General features: G+C 39.5%; 1 pseudogene; it reads left to right on the top strand.

Moving 5' to 3' along the window:
• The first annotated feature begins 266 nt into the window (after positions 1 to 266).
• Positions 267 to 1,210, top strand: LOC101397528 (olfactory receptor 9I1-like; annotated as a pseudogene).
• The last annotated feature ends 8,169 nt before the right edge of the window (positions 1,211 to 9,379 follow it).

The raw sequence follows: 9,379 nt of genomic DNA, 5'->3' as shown, positions 1-9,379 counted from the left end.
TTTGTACCTTTTGATCACCTTATGAGATCTTGAGCTAGTCACTTCACTTCTTTGACCCTCATATTCTTCTCTCAAAAATGAGATTAATACTATGCCTTTCCTAAGATTTCTGAAAGATCAAATGAAATAAAGTTTTTAAAAAATGCGAAGTGCTTTACAAATTGAAAATATTATCATCGTTACTGAAAAATGATCAAATCAAGCCATGCTCACCTTAATTCATCTTCAGTGAGACTTTATTTTTTTATTTCATGAACCTAGGAGTCATGGCAGAGAATGGCACTGTGGTGACAGATTTCATTCTAATAGGGTTCCAGTTGCAGGCAGAGCTGCAGATGGATCTCTTCTTTGTGTTTCTGGTCCTTTATCTCATCACCATGGTGGGCAACCTGGGCATGATAGTGCTGATTCAGAGAGTGACCTTCGCCTCCAGACTCCCATGTACTTCTTCCTCAGCCACCTTTCCCTCCTTGACATTTGTTACTCGTCTGTTATTGTCCCTCAGTTACTTGAGACTTTGGGTACTGATAAGATGGTCATCACCTATGAGCGCTGTGCCACCCAGTTCTTCTTTTTCACACTCTGTGCTAGTACTGAATGTTTCCTTTTGGCCGTGATGGCCTATGATCGCTATGTGGCCGTGTGTAACCCTCTCCTCTATGCCACTGCCATGACACCACAGACCCGTCTGGGCCTAGTGGCTGGGGCATATGCTGGTGCCATGGTCAATTCTGTGATCTGCACTGGGTGTACCTTCTCAATCTCCTTCTGTAAGTCCAACCACGTGGACTTCTTCTTTTGTGACCTCCCACCCCTGCTGAAGCTTGCCTGTAGCGAGACTAGGCCACGAGAACGAGTGATCTACTTCTTGGCTTTCTTGGTCATTACAACCAGCATTTCAGTGATTCTTATATCCTAGCTGTTCATCATCCAGGCCATTCTGAGGATTCGTACGGCAGGTGGCAAAGCCAAGACTTTCTCCACTTGTGCTTCTCACATGACTGCAGTGGCTCTTTTCTTTGGGACGCTCATATTCACATACTTGAAAGGTACTATGGGCAAATCCCTTGTGGAGGACAAGACTGTGTCAGTATTTTACACCATAGTGATCCCTGTGATGAATCCAATGATTTACAGCCTGAGAAACAAGGAAGTGAAGGAGGCTCTGAAGAAAGCTCTCAACAGGATGAGGGTTTGCCAAGTAGAGTAAAACTTGAGCCCCATCTATTTTGAAGTTCCTGCAAATCCTCCTTTGAGATTTTGGCTTGTTCCCTTAGCTCATGAACTAGATCTCATAATTACAAAGACATATTGAAGCAAAAAGATGAAGATTGGGGTTCCAGCAATTTCTCTATCAACCCTGTCACCTTGAGCCAGAAGTTCTCTGCCTCAGTTTTCACATTAGTAAAAATTTCTGTCATGCTATGATTAAGAGAGATGGAATGCCAAAGGGCTTTATAAATGATAACATGCTACAAGATGCAAATTTATTTTTCTTACTGTCTTGAGTATTGTTGAGTGTTTTCTCAGTTATTTGAATTTTTTTTCTACTAAGCTAATTTTTGCACCTTGAATAGTTACAAAACAATAGCTCATTATTCACATAGTAAGGGCAGTCACATTCTTAGGTTGTGGGTAATGGGGTGGAAATCAGCCTTTACCAAAGAGAACTTTTCTCAACATTCAATCATATACAATTTAGGCATCTGTCATGGAAAATGCAAGTTAACTAAACAGAGGAAGAAAAAATAGAGGGGAAAGGAGATGTGAATTGGGAAATATTCACCTAGAATACGTTAGCCTACTTTGCAAGGTAGCGTAGAGGCCCAAGACACTGTAGAATGAAAGATGTAATGATTTGCATTAATTATTGGAAACAATTTGATATTGACGTAGAGCTGAACTGTGTCCCATATGTAACTTTTGAAATATTTCTTGATCGCCAAAGGTCAGAAGCTCTATTTTATTTCTGAAGCATTGTTCATGGACCATCTGCCTCAATTAACTCAAGTTATTTTCTATTCTCCAGTAATGAAAACCCCTATCTATTCCATCTCCTGTAGGACATTTACTTTATTGTCAGAAGGCAGATAACTACGAATCTGACTGCTATCTTTTAATGACCTCCACATCTGCTAGAAATATTACTTAGGAACCATCTCCATGGAGATTCCACAATCTTATTCATCAATTCAGCAAATATTGACTATCTACTATGTACTGTTTATAACTTTATGTTCCGGAATATAGTAATAAATAAGATAGACACGATTTCCCCTTCATGGAGGTTAGAATCTGGGGCATAGACAGATATTAAACCATTACACAGTTAATTGATTTTTTTATACCATTTTGGAAAGTGGAACAGAAGAAGCACAGGATATTGTTACACTGAATAGTAGGGTTCTGACCTGGTTTGGTGTGGTTCCCTGAGGAACTAACATTTAAGCTTAGGCTTAAAGGATAAGCACGTCATCATCACCTCACGGGTTGGGGAGACTATTCCAGGTTGAAAGAGTTGCAAATGCATGGGCTTGTGAAACAAGATGCCCTGAGGAGCTGCGAGAAGCCAGAGTGGCTGTAGCACAACAAATGAGGGGGCTTAGTGTGAGTTGCAGCTGGTGAATTCAAAATAAACTAGATCATAGAGAGCCTTGCAGGCTCACTTAGGGATGCGTGGACTTTATTCCAAGAACAAGGCATGAAATGAGCCTATCTGAATTCTAAAAAGATCCCTTTGGCTGCAGAATGATGAGTGGAAGATAGGGGCCTATGGTAGTGGGAAACACACCCATTTCATCTAAGAAACAACAAATGGTGTATTTCAGGGCATGGTGCTTGATTTCCACACAATACTGTGTGTTTCATTCTAGAATATGTGTTAGGTCAGAGAAAGCTAGCAGGTGCATGACCATGATATTGGTCTAGGACTGATTCTTGGAAAGATGGTGAAACTTGGGAAATATTCTTTTGGAAGCATCCACTTGTTCATTGGTACACACTTCCTTCCCTGAAATGCAACCTTCCTCATGTATACACCATGTGTCCTTCATCAAAATGGTCATCAACTACTCCCTCTCAAGAGGCCAACACATTTTCATTAACTTCTACTATATGCCTGGCTTTGTTAATGGGCTGAAGAAATCACCCCTTGCAGGGCTGCTTGTGTACTTAAAGGCAGAAAAACACTTCAACTTAAAAAACAAATAGATGGGCAAAATGCTAGACAGTGAACACGCTATTTTGATAGTGGTGGGAGCTGCCTCACACTCCTCTCACCTTTTCCCTGGTAAGTGGCAACCAACTCTGCCTATACATGAATGACCTTTGATACATATACAGTATTTGAGGTATACACAATTGATTCAGGGATGCACAAAGTGGATAAAAATGAAGTATGTGTATGTTTTAGGGGACTACCTTCTGATTAACGTGAGAAGGTACTGAAAGAAATGGCATTTATGTTGAATTTCCAATTACATACATTAATAAATGAATGAAAACATTCATAAATTACCTACTGTGTCAGGCTCTGTGTCAAAGTTTTTACTTATCTCATTGACACATCTTGTTCTTAAAATAGACTCTGTACGTAATCTTTTAGAAAATAGATCCTGTGTTGGTTGATTTTATGTGTCAATTTGACTGAGTTACAAAGTGCCCAGATATTCCGCTAAACATTATTTCTGAGCGTGCCTATGAGGACGTTTCCAGATGAGATTAGCATTTGAATTGGTGGATGCAGTGAAGCAGGTTGCCTTCCTCACTGTGGGTGGACATCATCCAATCCGTGAAGGTCTTGAATAGAACAAAAGGCAGCGGAAGGGAGAATTTGTTCCTTTTTCTCTGCCTGACTGAATGAGCTGGGACATCTGTCTTCCTTTGCACTTGGACTGGGATTTACACCATCAGCTTCCCTCATTCTCGAGCCTTCAGACTGAACTACTGTCTTCCCAGGTCTCCCAGATTGTGCTTCTCAGCCTCCATCTCAGGCATTGCGTGAGCCAATTCCTTATAATAAATCTCCTATGCCATAAACAGATCCATCACCTCCAAATTTTCCTACCACCCTCTTTATTTATTACTATTATTTTGTGAATAAGAGCACCACATAAGATCTACCCTCTTAGCAAATTTTTAAGTATACAATATAGATTGTGGTGAGGGTCTCACAGATCTATACTTATCTCTAAACTTAGCAAATTGTATACATTAAATATGTACAATTTTTATATGTCAATACCCCAATAAAGTGGTTTAAGAAAAATCTCTCTATATATATCTTGTTGGTCCTGTATCTCTCGAGAACCCTGAGTAACAAAATCCAGTCAGTAATATTGGAGTCTTTTTCTTTTTATTCCCTTCAACTTCTAAGTGCATACTTTTTTAAGAACTGGGTTTTGCAATTATAAGCTTTCAGCTGTAATACTTTGGCCTCAATCTACCAAAAATGATATAGGAAATCTACCAAAAATAATATAGGAAATCTACCAAAAATTATATAGGAAAGATGAAGAGAGCAGACCTTTAGACTTTGAGCTGACCCACTTAATACATCCAGAGGCCAAAGCACTATGTTCTTCTCATCATTTAGAACCACACCAAAAAGTGACATCATCAAGATGATGGTGTAGGAAACCCCAGCATCTGTCCCCAAACAAAGATCAACAATTAGACAGCTCTCCACGGACAAAAACAGCTCTGAGATAGCTCAGGAGTCCATTAAGAAACTTTGGCAACACAGTGGAACAATAAACCTGAGAATAACCACACAAAAAAGGAAGGAAGAACAGCTTCATTGCCTCCACCATCCCACCGCCCAGGCAGGCACTGCTCAGCACCAAGAGGGAAAGCCCCAGCTAGAAAGAGTTCTTCTCACCAAGAAAGGGAGAGTGGGGTGAATGACCAGTGTCCCCAGTATTTCAGGGCACTGCACAAACGACCCACTTTGGTTTTAGCCCATACAGAGATTGGCAAACCTGAGATGTATAGGGATAGGGATGGCTAGGAACAAGAAAGAAGGGAAGGGGCTACCAGTGGCAGCCAAACAGTGGGAGTGACCATGGTTCCCAGTGACCTCTTCTGCAGAAGACCCTGGCAGCTTTCGCCACTGAAGAAACCAAAGGGCAGCACAGCTGCTGTGGACCCCGTGCAAATTTCACTGTTTTTCACCCCACATGTTTTTGTGTTTGCAGAGGCCAGCCACCTAAGTCCCTCCACCTCTTTACCCCACTCCTCACCCCCGGTCAGAGCCCGGGGTCTGCACAGCAGCCCGCCCAGGCCTCTGCAGCTGTGTCAGTGCAAAATTCCAGCTTAGACCCCCGCAGCTGACCCGTATGCACTCAAGGGTAGCCCCTCCAGCTGTACATTTGCACGCTTCCAGCCTGACTCCTGTACTCCCCTGCTGTATGTGTGCCTGTGGTGAGACCCTCCAGCCACAGGAGTATCCGACAGCTAGGGGCCCCGTAGCTGCTTAAGGGCTGGGATCTGGCCCTGACTCCTGTCACTGGCCTGCACCACTGGGCTCACCTATAGCTAGCCCCTCCAGCTGAGCACATGCATGCCTCCAGCCTGACTCCTATCACTGGCTTCCATTGCTGTGCACAAGCCCGTGGTGAGACCTTGCAGCTACAAGAGTGCATGCTGACAGCTGGGGCCTTTTGACATGAAAAGCAAAGGCAAGAAAAGCAAAAATCAGCATGTGGGCCTATGTTAAGCTAAAAAGCTTCTGCTCTGCAAAAGAAATAATCAAGAAAATGAAAAAGCAACCTACAGAATAGGAGAAAATATTTGCAAACCATATATCTGATAAGGGGTTAATATTCAAAATGTATAAGGAACTCATATAACTTAATAGCAACAAAACAAACAATCCAATTAAAAATGGGCAGAAGATCTGAATAGACATTTTCACAAAGAAAACATACAATGAACAACAGGTACATTAAAAGATGCTCAACATCACTGACCATAAGGGAAATGTAAATCAAAGCCACAATGAGATATCATCTCACACCTGATAGAATTGCTACTATCAAAAACACAAGATATCAATGCTGGCAAGGAATCGGAGAAAAGGGAGTCCTTGTGTGTCGCTGGTAGGAATGTAAATTGGTAAAGCCACAGTGGAAAACAGTATTGAGGTTGCTCAAAAAATTAAAAAAGCACTACGTATAACCCACAAGTCCCATTTTTGGGTATAAATTCAAAGGAAATGAAATCAGTATCTCAGAGATATCTGCACTCCCATGTTCATCATTCACAATATCATTAGTCACAATAGCCAAGACATGGAAACAACCTAAGTTTCCATCAACAGATGAATGGATGAAGAAAATGTGATACACACACACACAAAGAATATTATTTGGCTGAAAAAAGAAGGAAATTCTGCCTTTTGCAATAATATGGATGAACTTTGACAGCACTATGCTAAGTGAAATGTCAGACAGGGAAAGACAAATACCGTATGATCTCACTTTTATGTGGAATTTAAAAAGCCAATCTCATAGAAATAGAGAGCAGACTGATGGTTACCAGGGGCTGGAGGTTGGGGAAATGGGGAGATGTTGGTCAAAGGGTACAAACTTTTCATTATAAGATGAATAAGTCTTGTATCTAATGTACAGCATGGTGACTATAGTTAACAATACTGTGTTGTATACTTGAAAGTTGCTATGAGAGTAAATCTTAAATGTTCTCACCATAGCAACAACAACAACAAAATGGTAATTATGTGAGGTGAAGGATGTATTTGCTAAACTCTTTGCGGTAAACGTTTCTCAATACACACACATATCAAACCATCACATCGTACACCTTAAACTCATACAATGTTACATGTCAATTATATCTCAATAAAGCTGGGGAATAAAAGAACAACGCCAATACTTTAATTGTGATTTCCATTTTTCACATATAGTAATTTGAATGAATGAATGTAGGCGTAAAGCCAAATTAACTAGATTATCACAAAAGGGCATGGGTACAGGGAAGAATGATGGAGTATAACCCACACAACACATAATCTTGGGCTTTTGCTTTGAGTGTATATTTATATATTTACTTTTGTGTATGGGCACGAATATCATCAGGGAGAGTCGTAACACTTCAGATAAGATCAAGAACAACCACAAAATTTCCTTTTTTGTCATGAAGGTCAATACAGGACAGATAGAAATACTTCTCAGATTTCTTTTTCTGCCCCCTTGCACACATCCTACTTATCTAACCTACAGGGAAGGGAAAAGGCCATCATAGCCACATGCAAATGACCACAAGAACAGGGCTGCTTAAGCCCCAACATCACCACCCCCCGTTAATCTCCCATATCTTTTGGCAGCAACAGAAGTAGAGGGCAAAGAAAGAATGAAGCATTTTGGTTAAAATGTTTTTATTGGTGACGCAGTTCAAAGAAGGTAAGATAGCTCTAGGTTCTGAATCTCATTTTGCCTGATGCTGAATTCAAACCTCAAACAATATTTTCTCCTGAATCTTACTTAGATATAGCGTGTAGGGAGGATAAATCACCCGAGAAATTGGGGAAAGCTGACAGAAGTTGAAAGGAAAGTAGGCTGCCTGCTTCCCTGTGGTGCATCTGCCAGGTTGTTCGTGGACCAAGATGCTTCACGGACATTGTACAATTCATCCTTTTAATCCTATTGGGAAAGAAGGTCTCAGCTGTTTCCACTTATCTCTTCTTTAAACACCATGAACTGTTCTGAAAATTGTTGAAAAGAACATTGTGTCATTTTCTTTTTCCTGACACATCTTTATCCTTATTTAAAGCATAATAGTGACAACACAAAAATAAAAAAAATGATGACAGCAACAGCAATAGCAAAAGTGCTTTTTTCTTGTAATGGAATGAATATCTGAACTCTTTCTTATTCTACCCTTAGTAAATTTGCTGCTTTGGGTTTTGAAAACCCCAAAAAGAGTATTGTAAAAATAGCCTGTCTATACCTATTGCTTTATATTTTCATTCTAGACATAGTCTAAAATATTTTATTCATTAATTCAATAAATTAACTATTTGTCAAGGGGCTACTATATGCTGGGCACTGTTCTAGCAGTTTGGGAGCTCTATCAATGAAGAAAATAGGCAAAAAATTTCCCCTTGTGGAGTTTATATCCTAGTGGAGGAGATAGACAATAGACATTGAATATAATAAATAAGTAAATAATATAGTACATAAATAATACAGTATGTTAAAATGTGTTCAGTGCTATGGAAAAAAACTGGAGACATGAATTTTGTAACATAAGCGAGTAATTTCCTATTTCAGACATACTGAATGAATAGCTGGGAGGTAATTATTTCCTTTCCAGTGTGAATATAATTTCATATATACCCACTGACTAACAACTCCCCATTTCCCCTACCCCCCAGCACTTGGAAACCACTATTATATTCTCTGGTGCCATGAGTTTGACTATTTTAGATACCTCATGTAAGTGGAATCATGCAGAATTTGCCCTTCCATGACTGGCTTATATCACTTAGCATAATGTCCTCCAGGTTCGGACATGTTGTCGCAAACGGCAGGATTTCCTTCTTTTTTTTTTAAGGCTGAATAGTATTCTTTTGTATGAATATACCACATTTTCTTTATCCATTCATCTGTTGATGGACATTTAGGTTTTTCCATATCTTGGCTATTGTGAATAATGCTGTTATGAATATTGGTATACAAACATCGGTTCCAGTCTCTGTTTTCAATTCTTTCTGGGTGTATACCTAGAAGTGGAATTGCTGGATCATATGGTAAATCTATGTTTAACTTTCTGAGGAACCACTTACTGTTTTGTATAGTGGCTGCACCATCTTACATCATACCAGTGATGCACATCCTCACCACTGTTTGTTATTTTCTGTTTTTTTGTTTTTTTGATAGCCATCCTAATGGATGTGAAGTGGTACCTCATGTAGTCTTGATTTTTATTACTCCGATAATTAGTGATGGACATTGAACATCTTTTCATGTGCTTATTGGCCATTTGTATATCTTCTTTGGAGAAATGCCTGCTCAAGTCCTTTGTTCATTTTAAAATTTGTTGTTGCTGTTGTTGAGTTGTAAAAGTTCTTTATAAATTCTAGATACTAATCCCTTATCAGATATATGATTTGCAAATATTTTTGTCTGTTCTGTGGGTTGCCTTTTCACTCTGTTGATAGCATTCTTTGATGCACAAAAATTTTTAATTTTGATGAAGTCCAATTTATCCATTTTTTTCTTTTGTTGCTTGTGCTCTTGGTCTCATATCCAAGAAATCTTTGCTGAATACAATGTCATAAAGCTTTCCCCCTAAGTTTTCTTCTAAGAGTTTTGTAATTTTAGCTCTTATATTTAGGTTTTTGATCCATCTTGAGTTAATT

Source organism: Ceratotherium simum, chromosome 34, assembly GCF_057802395.1.
Source record: "Ceratotherium simum simum isolate JZ-2026a chromosome 34, ASM5780239v1, whole genome shotgun sequence".
Taxonomy (NCBI): Eukaryota; Metazoa; Chordata; class Mammalia; order Perissodactyla; family Rhinocerotidae; genus Ceratotherium; species Ceratotherium simum.
This window is presented reverse-complemented; position numbering and strand designations above follow the sequence as displayed.